Source organism: Rhinatrema bivittatum, chromosome 2 (assembly GCF_901001135.1).
Source record: "Rhinatrema bivittatum chromosome 2, aRhiBiv1.1, whole genome shotgun sequence".
Classification (NCBI taxonomy): Eukaryota; Metazoa; Chordata; class Amphibia; order Gymnophiona; family Rhinatrematidae; genus Rhinatrema; species Rhinatrema bivittatum.
In genome coordinates, this window is record NC_042616.1 from 407,825,783 (window position 1) to 407,848,746 (window position 22,964).

The following is a 22,964-nucleotide window of genomic DNA, read 5'->3' on the forward strand; positions in this document are numbered from 1 at the left end:
TGGTCCAGAGGCTGCGTCCACGGCCCCCGAATGCTGGTTCGGAGGCCGCGTCCATGCCCCCGGAATGCCCCTTGGCCGGAACCACGCCTGTGGCCCCGCCCATGGATCGCCCCCGATGATGCGCCAGCCGCAACACGCCCCCCCCACACGCCCCCCCCCCCCAGGAAAGCCCCAGGACGTACGCGTGTACCCCTTTGAAAATCTGTCCCTTAATCACTAAGGGTGTCATTTTCTAAAGGGATCGCACGCGAAAAGGGCCTTTTTGCGTGCGATACCTAGATCAGGGTGGAGTCCGCACCAGAAGGGGAGGAGTTGGGGCAGCATCGGGGCGGCTTCCACGATGACTTTGCTGACAGCAAAAGCTAAGAATCCTTATCGCCGCCAGTAGCGCGCCCAATAGTACCACCTTTCACGGTGGGGCTATTCGGTGCAAAAGCCAGCAGCGATTGCACCGCGGTGGTGCGATCACTGCCGGCTTTCGCAGGCCCGCCGCCCGCCTCCCACTTCGCCCCCCCCGCCCCTGGTACCGTGCGATTCACTATTCTCTGCGGAGAATTCTCTGCGAGAATAGTGAATCCAGGTCTAAGTCTGTTACTTTTGATGCAAATCCAACATTGCTGTCTGCTTTCTCGGCAATGGTTAAGGGAAATTGGATTCACACAGCATCCGAGGGCCCTGACTTTTACAGTCTGGTAAACAGATAAGCATGGGGGTAACCTGCACAGTGCAGCAGATGCTGGCACAAGCTTGCTAGGCAGAGTGGGTGGATCATTTTGTCCTTTTCTGCTGTCATTTCTATGTTTCTATGTAAGTTTTAAATTTGCATAATTCCAATAACAAAATGTAAGCATGTTTTCTAGCTTTGCAGTTTGCCTTTGTGCTCACTGTAGTATTCTGAGTGCCTTCTATACCTCTTAGGGATGTGCAGAGCAAATGTTTAAGTTCATAAGTCCAAAAGTCGAAAGGGGGTCCCATTTGCGGTCAATATGGACATATGGAGAATTCCATAAGTTGGCGCCACGTCGGAGTGACGCGGCGTCACGTGATTCCCTGCGGGTTCGCTCTGGGACCCTCGTTGGGCCCAAAAGTTCCTTTTGGCCAGCTTGGGGGGGTCAGGAGGCCCCCCAAGCTGGCCAAAAGTTCCTTTTGGGCCCAACGAGGGTCCCGGAGGGAACCCGCGGGGAATCACGTGACGTCGGCGCCACGTTGGAGTGACGCGGCGTCACGTGATTCCCCGCAGGTTCCCTCCGGGACCCTCGTTGGGCCCAAAAGTTCCTTTTGGCCAGCTTGGGGGGGTCAGGAGGCCCCCCCAAGCTGGCCAAAAGTTCCTTTCGGGCCCAACGAGGGTCCCGGAGGGAACCCGCGGGGAATCACGTGACGTCGGCGCCACGTCGGAGTGACGCGGCGTCACGTGATTCCCCGCGGGTTCCCTCTGGGACCCTCGTTGGGCCCAAAAGTTCCTTTTGGCCAGCTTGGGGGGGTCAGGAGGCCCCCCCAAGCTGGCCAAAAGTTCCTTTCGGGCCCAACGTGCTCCTCGCAAAGGAGTTCAGGAATGGCGTCCTGACTCCCCGCTGGATCACCAGGGAGTTGTGGTAAGTCTTGGGGGGGGATTAAGGAGGGTGAGGGGTTTAAATTTTTATTTTGGATCAACAATCGCGATTTCCAACGTATTCAACATAGCTATGTTGAATAAGTTGGAAATCCGATCGTTTTCGCCTCATCACTTTTTTAAGTTAAAAAAAAAAAAAGTTGCGTTTTACATTTAAGTTCAAAACGAATGCACACCCCTAATACCTCTCTTCCATTCTCCATCTCTTCCTTCCTCTCCAGTGTCTGACAATTTATTTTCACTTCTCTCTCTGGCCTCCATCCCTATTCTTCTCCACCTCTCTCTACATCTTTTATGTCTCCCCTACCCTGGTCTCATATCCCCTCCTCTTTAGCCATTTACCTCTCTCCCAGTCCTCAAGTCCTCCTACTGATCTTCTTCCCTTCAGCGTTTATTTATTTAGTTGACATTTTTTACATTTCACTTTTCTGGACCTACCAGAAACAGAGAACATCATCAAATCAACAAAGTACAATAAAGAGGGCAATTATCAAAGCCTTTTCTGCACACAAAACAATGTAGGCATGGAAACAGGGGTTTGGAAGATTGCCTTACCAGTCTGTGTATACAGTTACACAAGTTGTGTCATTATACACATAACATTACACAAAGATAGGAGAGGCACTCCCGGGGGACTGGGCTGGGGAGGAGTTAGCACTTATACACGTACTTTTGAAGTTTCAGAAGTCCACACGATTATTTTCGTAGATTAATACCGCACATAAAAAGTAGGTACAGTCTGGGCATATACTTTTTGTCAATTTTGAAAGGGAATTTTTTTCCCTTGGAAACTGGAGTAAAATTAATGGCTAAAAAGTACCCCCAGATGTTACATTATTGCGCACAGTTTCAAAGTTGCCCCATACTGTACATTATCAGTAAAAACAAAACAGCAATGAAATAATATAGAAAATAGAAAAAATACTTTTGAAACAAACGTATAGGCAGAACATGTACAGAATAATAGCCAAAAAGAATAAACTATAAAATTAAATAAATTGTTAAGACATGGAAAATTATATAACAAGAATAATAGAATGCACATTAGTGTCATTAGATAATCCTCCTCATTGTTGTCCATTTCTGCTTCGGTGCTGGTTATTAGGATGAAAAATAGGATTGATAATGGAGGGAGTTTTGCTGCAGTGAGCAGAGGGCAGCAGTTCTGCTGCCACTGGTGATTGGTGGTCTGCTGCCACTGGTGATTGGTGGTCAAGTTAGGCTGTACAGGGCCAAGTTGAATATCTAATTTTACGACAGCTGAAATTTAGCAAAACCCCTAATATATCCAGCTATTTTCCCTATTCTGTGCAACAGTAGTTTGGCTGAACCAAGCTCATGGGTTTTTGAGCTCTACTACAAGAGCTGATATCCCCATGGAAGTATGACATCATAATGAACTTGCATGGTCTCACTTATGGTTCCTAAAAATGGGGGTCTGACTTTAATCAACTTGTTCACATAGTATCATAGCAAATAATGGCATATAAAGACCAAAATGTTCCATTTAGTCTGCCCAGCAAGATTTTTAGGGTTGTAACTTCCATTCTATGCAGTTACCCTAAGGGTGACGAGGCCCAATCCTAGTCGTGAAAGGCAGGTGATGGCCAGCCATCCCCCTCCCGACTTTATTTATCCATTTCTTTATTGTGGTGCTCAGAGGGCCTGCCCTGACCGTAGAAACACAAGAGCAGAGTGCCCCTGCCCTACCGCCGTCATTAGTGAACTTGATCAAACTTTGTTGAATGCAACAGCAGACAGGTGAACCATATATTAACTGTTCGATATGCCCCAATGGATCCCTTGAATGTCCAGAGGCTGGTTCTAAGTGTTGCTCCGTGCAGGTTATCCTCATGCAGAAATCGTTTCACCAAAATCTGCCGGTTCTTTATTTCCATCCCCTGTCAATCATTTTCTCCTACCAATTGCAGTTTGTATTATCCACATTATATGAATATGAGCCACACAAACATACAGCTCTGGGCTGCCAGAAGGGTAGGAGTTATTGTGCATGGCCAAAGGGAGGCTTTGGAAGTGTGTATGATACATCACCAAAGTGATCCATGGCATAGTCAGTGCACGTTAATGAAAGTTCAATAAGCGATTGAAACCCTAGCTTGTAAGAATGAAAAAAAAAATCTTTATCTTATCCCTTGAATGATGAACATCTTCAAATCCCAATTTGCTGAGTTCTCTTTCCAGCCATGGAGTCAAGATAAGACAAATTCTTGTGCACTTTGAGCAATAGTGATTACTTCACAAAATGTGATCTCTAAGCACTAGCCCTACGATTTGTGCTGCATTTCTGGCGGCTCCTAATTTTGCCTCTTGACAATCACTGCTTGCAAATAAAAAGCTAAGTATAAGATAAAGTTTTGTAGTTTTTGGTTTGCTTTGTGAGTACAAACAACATCTGCATAGAATAGAGCACAAAATTACTGTTATAATAAACACTTGCTGGGCAGCACAGGTTTTTGACAGATATATTTTTAATGAAATAAGATCTGTGCTATATAAGGTATGAATGCAAGATATTTTTCCTAAAATCACTCACTTTGCTGTCTAATTTAAAAGTAATAAACCAGTTTCCAGTCATCAGGGATAGATTTGACTAATCCTTGGTTGCTTATTTTTAAACTTGTGTCCCCTGTATTCAGGGATTTCCTTCAGAAAAGAAAGATAAATTGCCATGTGGTATAGAATAGAAGTTTATATATAGACCTGGCTTGAAAAGGCAGGCTATACGCTTTGTATACTTTTCAGTGTTTCAAAAGTACCAAGAACAAGCACAAATACCCACCTCTTTCAATTAAATATTTTACTGGCAGCTCATTTTTTAAAAAAATTCTTCAAGCAGCCTCTTTTGGTTTCCCCGAACCCCCTGGGATCTGCCATCTTTAGAATAGTGTAACAAATTACCTGGCATGGAATAGCACCTATCTGGTTCATGCAAAGCTAGTGATATTATAGCAGAGACCCTAATATTTTGTGATTCACAATTTGCATAAAGTCTCGATTTGTCTGGCTTTACCAATCTACAGTTTTCTACAATTCTGTGTCTTCTCCAAGGCTCAAGTACAAATATCTGAAGCTCATCCTACAACAGGGGCCTAATAATAGCCAAAATGACCCAATCAGATCCAGATAGTGTAGAGTAATTTGACTATGTTTAGGGGAACAACATTTTTTAAAATCTGCAACTGTAATGTGCCATCAGTAAAGTTTTTCAGCAAAACAGGGTATTACTGCTTGCTCAGTATACTTATGAAATTCTGCACAGTATACAGATGGTATAACTTTATTTTCATCTACTGTATATCTGTTGATCAAGAAGCAGTGGAAAAAGAGCATAACTCACAACTGCATCACAATAAAGTAAAATGCGGATAAACCCATGCAAAGGATAGACATTCATGGAGATGCTCTCCGTTACATGCAATATGATACAAAAGACAGAAGCATTTGTATGCATTAAATTCTTCACTGTTTCTAGCACGACAAAGTAGGAAGGAACTAACAGAAGAGGGCAAACTGTGGTCTCAGGCGACATCTGGTCCTCAGGAAGTTTTCATTCTGTCTGTAGTGGCAAGACGGGTCCGGCCCACATTGACAAAAACATGTCACTTCCATCTGGAAGTGACACTGATGGATGAAAGTGATGATGCTATTAGTCCTTCAGGGGACCCCCCCCCCCTCCCTCTCCTCACACCACTCAGATTTCAAAGGGGACTCCCATGCTCCTCAGACCTCTAGGGGAAGACTCCCACTAGACCTTTATTGACTACCTCCCACCTTGACACCCAGACAGGGCCCCAGTGCACACCCAAACGTTTGCCCACCCCTATCCTAAAATGTTAATTTGTCATTATCTCTTCAGTATGTGCAGGATCTGTGTTGCTTATCCTATTTTTCAGACAAAGACTGTTGTCTCCTAAAGGAGGGAATTATCTGATAAAGAGGATTTATTTTTGAAAACAAGCAAAAAAACCTGATTTCACTTTTAACAGAACTATAGCTGGCACATGTAGAATCTGGACGAGCAGAGTTGTGAAAGGATTTTAAGTTCTTCTTTTGTCATATTTGAGTGGAGCTCATGAAGTGACTTAAGGACATGGTTATGTGATTATACTTTCCACGGGTGGCTTTGAAAGCATTTGTAAATGATGCAAAGGGCAGAGAACCCTGAACCATTAACAGGAATGCAAGAAACCCCTCATCTTCCACCCTGACTTTCTGCTGACTGAAACATTTTTCTTGGGTGCCTCATGAAACCCTGTATCTAATTTTATATTCAGGCACTTACACGGTGTAATTTGAAGCAGGAGACTCCTCCAGCAGCTTGCCAAGGGACAGATATATACGCAGACAGTGTGATGATTTGAAGGGACAGAGTTGAGTAAAGGTGTTGAAGGGAGAACAGAAATGATCCATGCAAAACCAAGCTTTGATTTCTCTGTAGATATTTTTCTAACTTTTGACTTCCACCATGTCAATACCTTTAGTTATTTCTTCCCCTAATCACAAATTGGTTGAATATAATTTCCATCTGGTTTTTTTGCTGACATTCAACTGTATTTTACCAGGTTATACTTTTCAGTCTGGTCATGAGGAAAGTTCTTTATAACATGGACAGGACAGAGCCAGGAATGTGTGCGTGCAAAGATGAAATAAGATGTGCTGGGCTGTACGCATAGTTTTAGCCAAGAATGTGTGCAGAGTTTACTTCAGATACAGCAAGGAATTTTGTACACAAGAAATGTGAGCACAAACATTTAATGCTCCTCCTGTTATATCCATTCTCAATAAAGGTATTAGCAGCTTTAGTTATATTCCACTTTTCAAGTGCTTCAAAGCAGATTATATTCAGGTACTGTATATATTTCCCCTGTGCCCAATGGGCTCATAATTTAAGTTTGTAGGTGAGGCAATGAAGGGTAAAGTGATTTGCCCCAGAACATAATGAATAGCAGCAGGATTTGAACCTTGGCTTCCCTGGTTTGTAATCTACTGTTCCTAATTACTAGGATACTCCTCCACCCTGAAGAGGATACTCCTCCCCTGTGCAAAGGGTCACAAAGGCTAAATGCATGGTTTCTTAGTGCTCAAAATGTAACTCATGGTAAGAGCTGGAATAAACTTACCCTGGCTAATTTTAGTCTGTGAGGGTTGGTGGTGCAGGGTACTATACTTGAAATGTATATGCACTAAAACATAGTTTGTGCATAAATCACGTTTTCTGTGCATAAAGCATGTTTTGTGTGCAGAGGAAATGGTTTGCTTACCAATTATTTTTATGCGTGAAAATTGTGTTTTGTGAGCTAAATCATGCTTTATGAGCAGAGGACACTTTCTGTGTGCATCAAATATATTTTTTCTCATCATGTTTTATGCACATAAATTGTATATTTTTATGTGCTGAGCATGTCTTCTGAGCATGTTTGTTTTTTTTTAAATTCCTGATGCATTAGCATACCATTAGCTTATTGCATCAAGGGTACTTTTTTTTTTTTGCATGTGCATTAAGAAACTATGCACTGCATTTCAGCATATAATTTTCACACACAATTTATTACATCAGGCTCAGAGGCAGAAACAGATTATATGGTGCCTTTAGGCTACCAAAATGTGTATACCCTAAAAAAAAAAAAGTCCTGTATGAAATAAGTTACACCAAAACCCTATTCCATATACCCTATAGAGAAACACATGGACAGGAGAATTTTCAAAGAGATCTAGGTGTGTAAAAATGGATTAATTTCCATAAACTGGCCTGATTGAAACTTGCCCACTTCAATGCGCATAAACGTACATGATTAGTTTCACAATGTGAGTAGTTTTAGCTGCTTTTAGGGAAGGTGTCCCAGGGGCATGTCTTGGGTGGGGATGGGAACCAAGTCACCTAGATTTAATTTTCCAATCTACACACCCATTCTCCTAAATTTTCAAAGCCATTTTGCACGTTAAAAACGGCTTATACAATCAATTATGCAGGATACAGGTGCACACCCAATTTTCCAAAAGGGTCACATATGCTCGTATACTCACGTTCACGAGTAAAAGTACGGGCAAAAAAAGTGGGTGTGTTTGGGGTATATCAGAGTGTGGTTTCAAACAAATTCAATACAGAACAATTTGTAGAAAGTACTTTTTCACTCAGTAAATTATCAAGCTGTGGAATTTGTTGCCAGAGGATGTGTTCAAGGCAACTAACATAGCAAGTTTTAAAAGAGGTTTGGACAAGTTCCTGGATGAAAAGTCCATAATACATTATTTAACCAGGTAGAATAATGAAAATTAATGATATCTCTGGGAGTGAGTAACAGGAATTAGATCTACTTTATGGGATCTGCCAAGTATTTGTGACCTGGATTAACCACTGTCAAAGACAGGATGCTGGGCACGATGGACATTTGTTTGACCTAGCATGGCAATTCTGATATAATTATAAACCCACTCTTTGGTTGACTACCACTTGCAGGGTCACAAAGCAATCCCCAGGGCCAATTATCCTCCTGGTCCTCTTATCATAAGAACATAAGAGCATAAGAAATTGCCATGCTGGGTCAGAGCAAGGGTCCATCAAGCCCAGCATCCTGTTTCCAACAGAGACCAAACCAGGTCAAACCAGGCCACAAGAACCTAGCAATTGCCCATAAGAACACAAGATTTGTCATAGTGGATCAGACCAAAGGTTCATCAAGCCCGCTGCTTCCAAAAGTAGACAATCCAGTTCACAAATACCTGGCAGGATCCCAAGGAGTAGATCGATTCCATGCTGTTTATCCCAGGGATATGCAGTGGATATCTGCAACTCCATCTTAATATCGGGTTTATGGACTTTTCCTTCAGGTTTGGACTTGTCCAAACCTTTTTTAAATGCAGCTATTCTAAAATCTTTCACCACATCCTCTGGTAACAAATTCCAGAGCTTTATTATGCGTTGAGTAAAAAAATATTTTCTCTTATTAGTTTTAAATGTATTACCTAATAACGTCATTGTGTGTCCCCTAGACTTTGTAGTTTTTGAAAGAGTAACACCGGATTCATGTTTATTCATTCTATTCCATTCATTATTTTTATAGACCTCTATCATATCTCCCGTCAACTGTCTCTTTTCTAGGCTGAAGAGTCTTAGCTTCTTTTGCCTTTCCTCTTAGGGGAATCATTCCATCCCCATTAACATTTTGGTCACCCTTCTTTGTACCTTTTCTAATTCTGCTATATCTTTTTTGAGATGTGGTGACCAGAACTGCACACAATACTCAAGATGAGGTCGCACCATGGTGCGATACGGAAGCATTATGATATTCTCTGTTTTATTCTACATTACTTTCCTAATAATCCCTAGCATTCTATTTGCTTTCTTGGCGGCTGCTGCTGCACACTGTAGATAAGACTCAATGTTCGTCAAAAATAGGAAACAATCGAAATAATAAAGATTTGACTATCAAAATTAGAACTCAAAAGATGATGGAGTCTAGCAACCGTCATACATTGCCACAGTGAATTCTGTGGCTTATGTCATAAAGCCCGTGAAAACACTGGGTTCATCTAATCATGGGTTGCTGAAAGACAACGAGTGCTGGCACAGTGTAAAGAACTAATATGTAAGCACTTATCTTGTTCCACCAGTGACAGAGGAAGAGCATCACTTCAGGACTGCATATACTACCTCTGTCACTGGTGGAACAAGATAAGTGCTTACATAGTAGTTCTTTACACTGTGCCAGCACTCGTTGTCTTTCAGCAACCCATGATTAGATGAACCCAGTGTTTTCACGGGCTTTATGACATAAGCCACAGAATTCACTGTGGCAATGTATGACGGTTGCTAGACTCCATCATCTTTTGAGTTCTAATTTTGATAGTCAAATCTTTATTATTTCGGCTGCTGCACACTGAGCAGAAAATTTGAAAGTTATCCTCATTATTTCCCAGCCATAGTTTGTCAACAGAAAAAGCACATGCAAAGTCCGCAGGTCCTTTGTACCCATGGATGGATTTCACAGGGAAAGTATATGCATAATTTCTTTTGATAATTAGGTAGAAAGTTTGCAGGTACAAAGGCAGAATGTTTGAGAATTGCCCCATAGACAGCTATTTTCAAAGTAATTGATGCTGGTAAATAGCGATTGACCCATGTAAATTGTCCTTCCTCAATCAGCCTCAAAAATATGCCTGTGATGTTGCACCCCATGTTTCTAGTCACAGCTGAGGGAGGTATTTATTAGGGGTACATGTTGGGTGAGTTTGGAAAATAATGCAAGCAGATTGTAGTTTCCAATCTAGGCATGTTATTTTCGATGAAAAATCTACCCACACAAAAGGCATTTGCACTTTGTACCCAAATGCTTTCCCTTTGAAATTTGGTGCAAAGTCTGTTGGTAAAAAGTAACCATGGGCTTTCTCAAAAGTGGACAACGGGAAATTGCCCCATAGTAAAATGCATACTGAAAACTAGGTTTTCTATTCAGACTAACTTACCCTCTACTGAAATACATATGCCTTCTCTTAAAGCATATACTCTTACCCTGTATTGAAATAAATAACCAAAACATTTGTGAACCCTCAGACGGGGCATGGAAAAATGTGAAAGGATCTGATGCCAGTTTGGAAGTACTGGGTTGGTTTCTCAATAGGGTCCAATGATAATGAGTCATGCAGATGGTATAGTGGACCCAGGCCCAGAGACAAGGGCAAGATTTCTGAACTGGACGGGGAGTCAAACAATCAAGGTCTCCCTCCTATGAACCATTCTGATAGTTCTCCCAGTTATGTTCTCCAGAACCCCTCACCTACAGACACAATAGGGACTCACTCCAAGATATGTTCAAGCAAAAACAACATTTTATTTTCAGGGCTTACCAGCAGTCATTCTTTACTAAAGGGTTTAAAATGCACTGATTACATCAGGGGTTCATTGGAATCATCCACAGCCAGACTGTGGCGGCATCAATTTCCTAAAAACAACTTACTGCCCAAATTTTAGTATTACAAGCCAGTGCTTCCCAGCCAGTATGCCATGGCTACACCGGTGCACCTTCAAACATGATCAGACATGCCACAGAAAAGTTATCACTACCTGATGCTCAGATACAGATCGGTACCTGGGCCCTGCTCTCAGCACTTCACAGCAACAAGACTCATCAGCAGTGGCTCTTAAACATGTAACAGCTCCTTTCTGAGAACATGCATAATCAGGCTACAGCACGAGCCCCAGAATGGGCAGCATGCAGGGCATGGACAGCATGGTTGGTTCCCACATTGTTCAGCACACACAGTGTTCACAGCACCTCCTCATCTTTCACCTCCTGAGCTTCCTTGTTTGAGTCCTTTCAGCTTCTGTCTTTTCCCCAGGCTGAGTAAGACAAGAAGAGCATGCACTGAACACCGAATGTGATTCACTCTGGGGCCAATGCAATACCATGTGCTTAGCCGAGCGTTCTGTGTTTAACCCATGGTTGGATGCACCTTTTGGATGCACGTCCACAACCCCTTATGCTATAAGGGGATTAGCGCGTCCAAAAGGTGTGTCCAACCCCCCCCCCCCCCCCCCCCCCGTGAAACTAATAGCGCTCCTTACATGCAAATGCATGTTGATGAGGCTATTAGCTATTCTCCCCAGATCAAAAAAAAAAAATTGTGCACCCAACCCATACAATTTTACGCTCAGAAATTAATGCTTACTCAGAGCTGGCATTAATTTCTGAGCAGCCCAAAAAAAGTGTACAGAAAAGCAGAAAATACTGCTTTTCTATACATTCTCCGACTTAATATTGTGGCAATATTAAGTCAGAGGAGCCAAAAGGTTTAAAAAAAAATGTCAGCAGTCAGGTTTGGAAAAGGGATGCTCAATTAACGAGTTTCCATTTTTCTAACCCACGCCTTAGGAAAGCATTAAGAAAGCATTAGGAAAGCAGGCACTCAACACTGACCGCCCATTTTCTGTGCAGATTTTTTGCATCGGCCCCTCTGAATGTTGGAAGCAGTAGCAATGGAGGAGCTCTGGCACCATGATAACTAACCAATCCGGCTTCCTGCATCACACACATTTTTTTTTCTCTCTCTTCTCTTACATCATACCTGGGGTGCAGTAATCCAAAAGAGCTGTATGTAATGGGAGGGGTGAAAGACTATTGTGCACAGACCAGGAGAGGGACCTTGGGGGTGATATTGTCTGGCGATCTGAAGACAGTAAAGCAATGTGGCAAGGTGGTAGCTAAAGCCAGAAAGATGCTGGGCTGCATAGAGAGAGGTAAAACCTGCAGGAAAAGGGAAGTGATAATGCCCTTGTACAGATCCCTGGTGAGGCCTCACGTGGAGTACTCTGTTCAGTTCTGGAGACCGTATCTCAAAAAGGATAGAGACAGGATGGAAATGATCCAGAGGAAGGCAACCAAAATGGTGTGGGGTCTGTTTCAGAAGACCTATGGAGGAGAGACTGAAGGAGCTAAATATGTATACCCTGGAACAGAGAAGGTGCAGGGGAGATATGATACAGACTTCCAGATATCTGACAGGTATTAATGATGGATAAACTTCAAACTTTTTCCATTGGGAAGGAAACAGTAGAACCTGAGATCACAATATGAAACTCCAGGGAGGATGACTCAGAACCAAATTCAGGAAATATTTCTTCACAGAAAGGGTGGTGGATGCTTGGAGTGAAGATGAGAACAGCTAATGAATTGAAAAGGGCATGGGACAAACACTGCAGATCCCTAAAAGATTGAAGAAAGGGATGGTGTACCACTTCTGCATGGGGGAATCCTGCATGAATGGCAGTTACAATTCTTAACAGAATGAGTGTAACATGCACAAAGCTGCAGTTAATACAATAAGTAAATTGCTTGTCAGATTAGATGGACCATTTGGTCTTTATCTGCCAACATTACTATGTTACTTGGGTGTACAGGGAACTGGCCCATTGTGACAAGTTCATTTGTGTTTCTAACTTTCTACCTCTCTCTCCTTTAGTTTTAAAATTTGTTAGAAAGATTGGTGGGGCTTTCAGTGCTTCCCTAGCTTTGTTTTGGCCATATGAATCTTCTCTATATCTGCACTACCTATTCTGTGGAGGCACACCTACATTAACACATTTTTGTTAATGTAGGTGTGCCTTGGGTTTGTAAAGGTTTGGAAACACTGTTACAAACTATTACTTTCAAACAGGTTTATATATTCATTTATTTATTTATTTATATATATATATATTTGCTTATTTAAACCATTTCCCAACCACTTCTTCTATTGCAAATTCATGAATTCCTTTCACAAAATATTTCTTTCACAATGGTTTCAACTGAGTTCCAGAATACCATTTCAATATAAGATCATGAATTCCTCTTACTATCTTAAAATCTTAAGTATACTCTCAGGACAATACAGGAACATGCCTTGAGGACTTGACAGGGGTTCACTGGATTCCCCAACTCAAGTGGCTTTGTTACTCCTCCTTCCTCTGTAACCTGTTATGCTTGCCGCCCACGGCAGCCCCGCGGTGCGGCCCTCTCACATCTCTACACAAGCTTCAGGCTCCAGCTCCTCATCACTGGCGGAGGTGGGCTGCCAGTCCCAACCTTGGACTAACACCAGCTCCTCCGGTCCTGATCCGTTTCCCGGGACCTCCAGCCAGAATGCCTCCATCCATTGGGCCTCTCGGCAGGGTTCGCGGAGAGATGCAGCCGACAGCGCTGCGTCCCTTCCTAGGCGAACGCACGCGCACTAGTGAAACCTTTAAAAGGCCCGCGGCGGAAACCTCAATATATAAAAGCTTAGGCAGCGCTCCTCAGCGTTGCCTTTGCAACAGGTCGCCTTTGTCTCCTGTTCCGGTTTCCAAGTTCTAGTTGCCTTGCGCTTGTCTTGCTCCTGTGATTCCTGGTTCCTGTTCCCTGTGTTCGTCTTGTCTGTCTACTGGATTGACTACCTGGTTCTGACCTCGCCTGTCTTCTCCAAGCCTGACCTCTGCTATGCCTAACCTCGCCTGCCTTCTCCAAGCCTGACCTCTGCTACGCCTGACCTCGCCTGCCGTCTCCAAGCCTGACCATTGCTACGTCTGACCACACCTGCCTTCTCCGTGCCTTGACCATTGCTACGAATGACTTTACCTCAGACTTTCTTGAGTCCAGAGTTCCACGTTGCTTGCTACACCTTCCAACTGCCGCTAGCTTCCATTCAACCTTGACAGTGACGCCTCTGTCCCTATCTTCTGGACACGGACTATTAAGGCTTTGGCCTTCCTTTGCTCAGGCACCTTTTGTTCCTTCTAGTCCCTTGGTGCTTAAGTTCCTGTTCCATCAGGTCTAGAGGACGTGTATAAAGAGGAGGCAGCAAAACACTGCATGGAGCGGCAGTAGCCACAGAGGCATTCACGGAGTGGGATGCCAGTGGCCAGTGGTTGGTGTTCCACCTTCACGGAGCGGAAGGATGGAGGGCTGCTATCTCCAAATTAAAAAAAAAACAAAACCCAGGGGAGGGTAGGAGTATGTAAAATTAACGGAGAGTTCAAAGGCTATAGGTATTACCAATTCTTAGGCTTATTCAATATTTGTTGATAGTTAATGTGGCTTTCAATGCATACTTCACTTTCAATGCATATACAGCATAGCTCTCTGCTTCAACGGCAGGGGAGAAGTAAAACTAATACTTCACGCATATCCAGCATAGCTCTCTGCTTCAACGGCAGGGGAGAAGAAAAACAACCAATAACGGCTGAATAACATAGTCTGGGTAAACAAATAGGTATGGGTGTAGCTTGCTTGTTGCGGCGGTTACTACCCCTAACTAATCAAGCTTGATATTTCACTTGGATGCAGCTCCATCACTGCTCTCTACATTAATGGTGGGGGTGAAAGGGAAATAGAACCAAGGGTTGCTAGGGGCCAAGAGAAACAGATAAGTATGAGAAAAGGGAAGTGTGAGGCTTGCTGGGCAGACTAGATGGGCCGGTTGGTCTTCTTCTGCCGTCATTTCTATGTTTCTATATCCGGTCCAGGATAGGACCACACCATCTGCTGGCTGCTGTCAGGTAGGGCTGAACCATCTCCTACCTGAACTCAACCTTGAGGCCCACCTAAGTCCTGCTGGCCCCAGCACCCAAAGGCTCAACCCGAGGGGAACGTGGGCTGGGATAGGCGAAGCTCCAGTGGCCTCCAGCTTCAGCACACTCTGCCTGCTGACAGTGGGGACCCGTAGGCCCTCGCCTACAGGTTGCGTCCACCGCACCTTAGCCCAAGGATCCACCTCCTACGCAACATAACCCAGGTTGGGTCTCCTGCTTATGTACTTGTGAGGAGAAACAGTTCTCAGCCTCGGGCCTTTACCATTAAGGGGGAAAGCCCCTGCAGAGCCCACTCCATGGGGAGAGGTGCCCTGATCCACCTACACCCTATGTGGGTCCTTGCAATCTCCTCCCACCAAACTCAGGATTATATTGTCCCATTTCCATTCCACCTAGAGGATCTCTCTTCTAAAACCTCTTAAAAAAAGACACACAAATTAGGGCTCAGCTACCACCCCTCCATAGTCTCCTAAGTACACATAGATAGTGTAATTTTATCATAAACATTATGCCCTCTAATGCAATAAAATGGAATTGACCCAACACTAGTTTTCCATAATATATAAACCACTATCACACTATTTACAAAACCCCAGACAGAGGTCAAGGAAACTTTCCCACCCAGGATTCTTGCCAAGAAATTGGTCCTAGTGGTAGTTCCGTTTTAAACCTTGATTTTCATTCACTTGACATTTACCAAAAATAATGTTTCTGTTATTATGAAATGTGTATCAAAAGATAAGATGTGTGGCACACAAAGTCAATCACTGTTCAATACATTAAACACTGAATTTGTTTTGGATCAGACAACAGAGGAAACATTTAAGACACAAATACTTTTAAATATTCATGGGTAACCCCGACAGGCTGTGTTTCGCACCAAGGCTATGTCAGGGGGACCAGTTGGCATTCATGTTGTCTGCACAACACAAGGGCATGCCAACCAGCTTAGAAATATAATGTAGCAAGAAGACCAGACCAAGCGTGGGAAAACTAATATGTAAAAAAAAACAAACCAAAATAAATAAACACAACCCCAGTGATCATAAAATTTAACACTGTGGAATTCGCAACCTGAGAAGGGAACAAAACATCAATCTAAGGGGGTTATTTTCCAAAGGCTTATCACACGTGATAAGACCGTACCACGTGCGATAGCATGCAAATTAGATTGGGGTAGACTCGGGCGGGGAGGGGCGGAGTCGTAGTGGGGATGGGATGGAGTCGGCGGTATTTTCATTGCCGGCGATAATATTACTAATGTTATCATCGGCAATAGCGAGCCGAATAGCACCACCTTTCACGGTGGCGCTATTCGATGCAAAAGTCGGCAGCCGAAATCGCACCACCCCTCCTTCGCCTCTCCACCCCCCGTTTTCGCAGGATTCATCATTCTGCGAAGAGTGATGAATCCAGAAGTAAAAGAAGTAGAAGGGAGAGATTGACTTTGGAAGAGGCAGAAGGGGGGGGGAGTGGTTTTAGCTATGTTTCTCTATTTGCAGGATCTTGTCTCCATTGGGAACATATGAGATGCTCTATGTATTTTCATTTATTCACTGAAAGCATCGTGCCTTTTTGAATTTATGTCCTTTTGAGATCTCCCCTATGTGAAGATTCACCTTCTGGAGATTGGTATTTACATGTTCCCCTGCTTAGTTTTTTTAATGTTTTTTTCAATGTCTTTCCAATGCTTTTCAATTTTCAATGATTATTTCATTGTTTATTTGACATGTTTTGTTTTTTCCCTCCCCATTTTTCCTTTTTTTTGCCCCTCCCTTTCCCCTCCTGCCCACCATTCATGCCCTCTCCCCCCCCCCTTCCCTTTCCCCCTCCCTTCCCCCCAACCTACAAGAGATCAAGCATTTGTTAGCCCTTCTTCCTACCTGGGCCTCTCTTATCTGTAAGTCCTTCCAGTCCTCATATAATATTGATGTCATTCTCCCCTCTTCACTCCTTCTCCCCCTCTTCCTGCTTCCCCCTTCCCTTCTGCCTCTTCCAAAGTCGCTCCCTCCCTTCTACCTCTTTTATATCAATGTTTTGTTCCCTTCTCAGGTTGCAAATTCCACAGTGTTAAATGTTGTGATCACTAGGGTTATGTTTATTTATTTGGGGGTTTTTGTTTTGTTTTGTTTTAGGGCCTATGGGTCAGTCTGTGGATGTGGAGTTCCATTCTAAAGGAAGTCTGCACATGAGGAGGAGGTAGGGCCTATAAATACATGCTGGTGATGGCGAGATGCAGCAGCCCTATGCCAGTGACCACATCCACTGATTTTGCAACCTCATTTAGGGGGTTTCAGCCTACAGTTGAGAACAGCTAGACTAGGGAGAACTCCCAAGATTTCTATAGAGCAAACCTGCCATACCATAAACCACTAGTTGCCAGACTCAAATAGTAAGAATCCTATCCATGAAAAGGCAGCACTGTAAATATTACCACAGGCCCTTGAACAGCAATCCATCTCAAACTGGAAAAGAAAACAATCTGAGCTACTATAGACTCATGAACAGGCCTGCAGACCTGCAGAATACCTCGCCTATATCACAGAAACAGAAAGAATAATTGACCACAAATTAGAGAAGTACAGACAAAAGTTGAAATGGAAACTCTGAGAAGCTAGACTCTGCATGAAGCGTAAATTCAGAGAAAGAGCAACAGAAATACATTTTCTTCTAGGGAGGATAATGTTTAATAGTCTTCATACTGAAAGGCCTGTGTATGAGTCTATATGTGTGTAAGTTAGTGTGTCTAAAGACACAGCAGTATTTTATAAATGTTGTGGTGGGAACTGCACAATTTATAAAATACCTTGTATCTCTGCACCTAAAGTACATGTGTGTGTTTCAGTATGTGCATATATTTGTAATGTGGGAAAACGCATACTTTCTCTACCTATTTTATATAAGTATGCGTATACATATTATGTGCATAATAATTATAACATGTAGGCTGTATAACTAGGAGGATTGGGAGGACCTAAAAGAACATTGGGCAAACTGGTGAGTGAACTGGTGAAACTGGTCCTTGTCTGGATGTGCGTCTGTTTTAAAATTCAGGCAGTTGTATGTCCGTAAGCTGACTTACGCTGCTGGGCACAGACTTACGCTGCTGGGAGTAGACTATTTTATAAAGTGAGTCCATATGTGCATGTTTGTTATAAAATGGCCGCATCTCTGAGCATGCCAACGCACACGTGTATGTGCATGCCTGTTTGAAAGTTGCCATCCCTACTTCCAATTTTACATGTGAAAATGTTTTGAAATTTACCCCTTGTTAAGCAAAATACAAGATAAAAGAGATGCACATCTTGAAGTTGATATATTCCAATCGCTGAACTGAAAATAAAATACGTTTTTTCTACCTTTGTTGTCTGGACATTTTGAGGTCAATATTCAGTAAGCCATCCAGCATCAAAGTTATCCAGGTAAGTTTACCCGGATAACTTTAGCCAAATATTCAGCGCCGACCCCGGATTTTATAAGATACGCGCGTATCTTATAAAATCCAGCGTACAAAAGTACGCGCGCACGTAGATTTATAAAATCTACCCCACTGAATATACTTATATATAGAAACATAGAAATGACGGCAGAAGAAGGCCAAACGGCCCATCCAGTCTGCCCAGCAAGCTTCAAAAGTTATCCAGATACCCTTAGCTGGCTTACTGTGTATGGATTTAAAAGCAGCGGCTGTACAGCCCCGATCCCTCCTGCTGCTGCCCAATGCTCACAATGATGGTAACTTTCAAAATAGCACAGATGCTCTTTGCTGTGTGTGTGTTGATGCACGACCGTTTTATAATATGCACGCGGAATGCATTGCCTGAGCACCTCTGGACGATACAATGCACCAAGTTATTTAAAAAAAACATTAAAAGTTCATCTATTTGCATGGGCTTTTGGTGAATCTTCTCTTAATTGATACGAGAGTGTTCAACTGTGAAGGCTTTTTGTAATACTTTGTGATATCTTTTTTAATTGATTTAGACTTTTTTCAGAGCTTTGTCATTTTTAAAATTTAATTATGGATATTATTGTATTGTGAACTGCCTCAAACAATTCTGTATGAGTGCGGGTTATACGTTTTTCAAATTAATAAAATAAATAAATATAGTATTGCTTACAAGTCTTTTTATTCACACAGTCCATAACTGAAATATTACTACGGTTAAATCTGTGACTTTACAGTCTCTTAATTCAGTATACATTCCCAATCAGATTCTCTCCTAGCTTTTTTTGTTTGTTTGTTTTTTTTACTGTTTACTCATTTTTTCTATTTTTGTCTTTATTTTTGTCTTTTTCTTAGTTTGTTCACCTTTTTTATGTTCTCATGTTTTAATTTGCTTATTTAACTTTTTTAAAAATACTTTTTGCCTTTAATATCTCTTGCCCATCTCCTCTCTCGCTCCCCTCCACCTTCTCATTCTATCTGACCTCTTTCCTACTTCACCAATTCTTTCCCTTGGGGCATGCTCCGGCTGTGATCTCTCTCTTCCTGGGTAGGGACCCTGTGGCAGCAGGAACTCCTCCTAGGCTGAGACCTGAGGGGGGAATCTTTTCCTGGGTTGTGAAACACTGCAGTGTCTGCTTCCATTCTACCTCAGAGTAATTGGATTCCCGCCTAGGCCTGCCACAATAGAAGCAACTCCTCTCCCTGGCCCACTGAAAGAGATGCATTGCTAAACCATGGCATGCTTAACAATGATCACATTCTTGATGCAGATTTTTTCAAAACACTCAATCAATGTCAGCATGCAAGAGACACCGAGCTTCCTGTTTCATATACAATGCAATCTGAACTTTGTTTATGATGGTCATACCTTCATTGCTTTCTATCTGATGTGTGTATGTGTCAGCTCTGAAGTGAGTAGATTTAGCTTGATTACTTGACTTTTTTTTTCTATGCCAAGATATTGCATTACTTGGTATGCTTACAATGATATCACTATGCTCTGACTTCTCCTTCCCTCCTGAGCTTGCAGTGCTTCTACGGCACCAAGACTCGACAGTGTAGCCATTTTTTTTCTTCCATGATTGGGCAGCCAGTGTGCCACCTTTCACGCTTGTTCAAACCCCGCCAGATTGCTCACCTCTGTACTAAATTACAACATTCCATTTTCACAAAAGTATTCGTCCATTCTTGCTACCATTCTTCATGCTTCCATTGAGTACAGTCCTTCCTAATAGGTTCTTTCCCTCCACAATGGGAGTATGCCTTTGGGATTTGTTCCAATTTGATTTAAACAGTTTCTACAAAGGGTTCAGCAAATCTTCCTTCAGGTGGCTGAGTTCTTTCTTGCACTGCTCCGCTAACTTGCGCATCAATTCTATGCCCTCCAGCCAAAGGCAGTCCTTGTCAGCATGGTCGTGCATTCTATAGAAGCCATATGCCCGTAGCGCTTGTTCTGTATTTTCTTCTTTGTCATAGGGGCAGCACTCTTCCTCATATCCATTCCCGGTACAGGGATGGTAATTTTCAAACTGGCGTACAGGCGCACATTTGCACACAGACGTTGGCCTACGCTCAGGAACACAGCTATTTTATGACTTGGGCACATATATGTGCGCATGTTATAAAATAGCCTGGCCATGCACACATGTGCGCTGAATTTTTAAGTGGGCACACAAATCCTGCTTCCACTGCATAAGTCGGGGATTTTAAAAGGGGCACATGCTGACGCCATTCTCAGTCTTACCAGTTCATCGCCAGTTTGCCCAGTTAAGAAAAAGATCCTCCAAACCCCCTTAGTTTAATAGCCTTGCAGATCTGCCTAGTTTTCTTTATTTTATAACTTACAGCCACCTACATAGCAAAAGTAAACTTATGCGGCAGAGGCTGTGGGCGCATGCCCAGGCATGTAAGTATCTACATGCACATCTCCGGTTCACATCCTGAAATTCCCATGCCCCACCCAAACCATGCCCGCATTTCACCCCTTTTTGAAAACGTTTGAAATATGTGCACTGTGGGAGATACATGTGTATCTGGGTGGCATTTAAAATCCACTCAGGGAGGAAATGACGTCACCTAGCCTGAGATCATAGCTTCTGTCCCCGATTGAAGTCTTCCCTCCTGCAGCGGGACAATCTGCTCGTTTAGTGCGGCTAGACACGATGTGCTGACTAACCCAGACCCTGTAATGACAGTATGGAATAAAATTGCAGAACTAAAGCAATTCTCATTCGACTCCGCTGTGATGAAAAAATCTGGAGGCCTCATGGAGGAGGAAGCCGGGAGGCAGAGTAGCATGGTGTCACATTGATCACTGTGTGAGTTGCCTCCGGAAGAAACGGCTGTGCCGATCGACCCTGCACTATTCCTCGAGGACTTCCAACGTTGGTTCGGTGAGTTGCGGGAAGGAATGGGATCTTGAAAACAAGAACTGCAATCAATTGCAACTGAGCTGCGGCGTGAATATGCTGAGCATGCAGGTGGTTGAGTATCAGCTTGGAGAACAGGAAACATCTCAGGACTGCATACAGCAGTAGATTAAAAAATTAAGAGCTGACACCGAAATTCATCAAGACTGGCTAGAGGACCTGGAAAATAGGTCTTGGAGATGGAATCTGAGGTTTCGGGGTGTTCCTGAGGGAGAACCTTACACCAATTGTGAAAAGATAGTGAAATATATCTGCTCCATGACCTTGTCCCCTCTGAATGGTGAAGCAGAAGTGCCTAAATCCTTGTAAATAGGGCACATAGATCACTAGCCAGGCCATGAAGGAATGTCCCCAGGGACATAGTGGTTTGCTTCCGTGAATATGCAGTTAAGGAAAAGATAATGTTGCAAGTGAGGACACTTAAGGATCTGTAGTGGCATGGGCATAACGTGGAAGTTTTCAAGATCTTTCCCCAGTTACAATCACAAAACAGCATGATTTTCATGAAGTCTTCCAGGTTCTGCACGATGGTAATCATTGATACAAGTATTGTTTCCCTTTGGATTACAGTTCACAATTAATGGAGTTACGTCTCAAGTTAATACCATGGAAGAGTCGTTGAAAATTCTTCAAGCAGTGGGACTGGTGAAGTCTTCATGCTTCCAGGAGCAGCTGGTTGCTGCGGTATCCTCTCAGGAGAGTTCCCTTTGATGGTAACATGTACAATTCATAGGGAAGCACCTAAGGAGGATTTCAGGGGGGATCTTCCTCATCTAAAGAAGCAGCAACCTGAGAAGTCTCCTTGTCCAATTGGTTACAGCTTCTGAGAGCAGATGAGTCCTTTCAGCGTAGGGGACTGATGCTCATCTGAAATTGAACTTTGGGTTCCTGGTTACTTAGAGTTTTGGAGCATGTTTTTAGAGAATATTTTTTCGACTTCTTTGGTAACTGATATTCAGATAGGGATCTGATTTACATAGGGAGGGTGTATGATCCTACTGTGAGCACAGGGAGGAGGCAGGTTAGTGGGCTGTGGAGCCATGGTGGGTGGAGTCATTCCTTCAGGTGAGAGTCGAGGTGTGCTGGGAGAGGAAGGGGGGGTGCTCATGGAGGGGGTGGGGGGGGATAAGGGAAGGGGGATATTTGTGGGAGGTCTTGAGAGATTTTCTTTTGGTGTAAATACCCTCGGGAGGGATCATTAGAGTGTACGATTCTTTTGAGGTATTGGAGAAGGGTCAGCTTAGCTGTGATTGGGCATTTGCATGGGTGGATTTTAGGGAACATTTGGTTGGAAATGTTATCATGGGGGAGTTAAAATTAATGTCCTAGAATGTTAAAGGGCTGAATACCTACACCAAAAGGAAGCGTTTGCTACAAGATGCTATTAACAGGCAAGTAGATATATTGCTATGCCAGGAAATGCATTTAAAGAAGCATGAGTGGCTGCTTGCCTCTCATCATTTTCATTTGCAGTTTTTTGCGGCTGCTACGGTAGCCAAAATGTATTGTAGGGTCGGTGTTCTCTTCTCAAAAAGTGTTATGGTTGATGTGATCTCTGACCTAAGAGATTTGGAGGGCAGATACCTTATAATTAAATTTCGATTGGGAAAGTATGTCTATACAGTGGTGAATGTTTATGCACCTAATATAGGGCAAGAGCAATTCTTGGAAGGGCTATCTAAAACTCTGCAATAGTGGGTAGAAGGCTCTCTTGTTATAGGGGGGGGATTTCAATCTTACTACATACCCTTTTTTAGATATGAGTGAAGGGGACGGGGGGCATTCACAGCTTAACAGAAAGGGCCTAAAATTACTTATGGCGGAGTGGCATTTAATTGATGTTTGGCATCGCTTTCACCCCTCGGAGAAAGACTTTACGTTTTACTCAGAGACTCACAAGGTTTATTCTAAGATTGA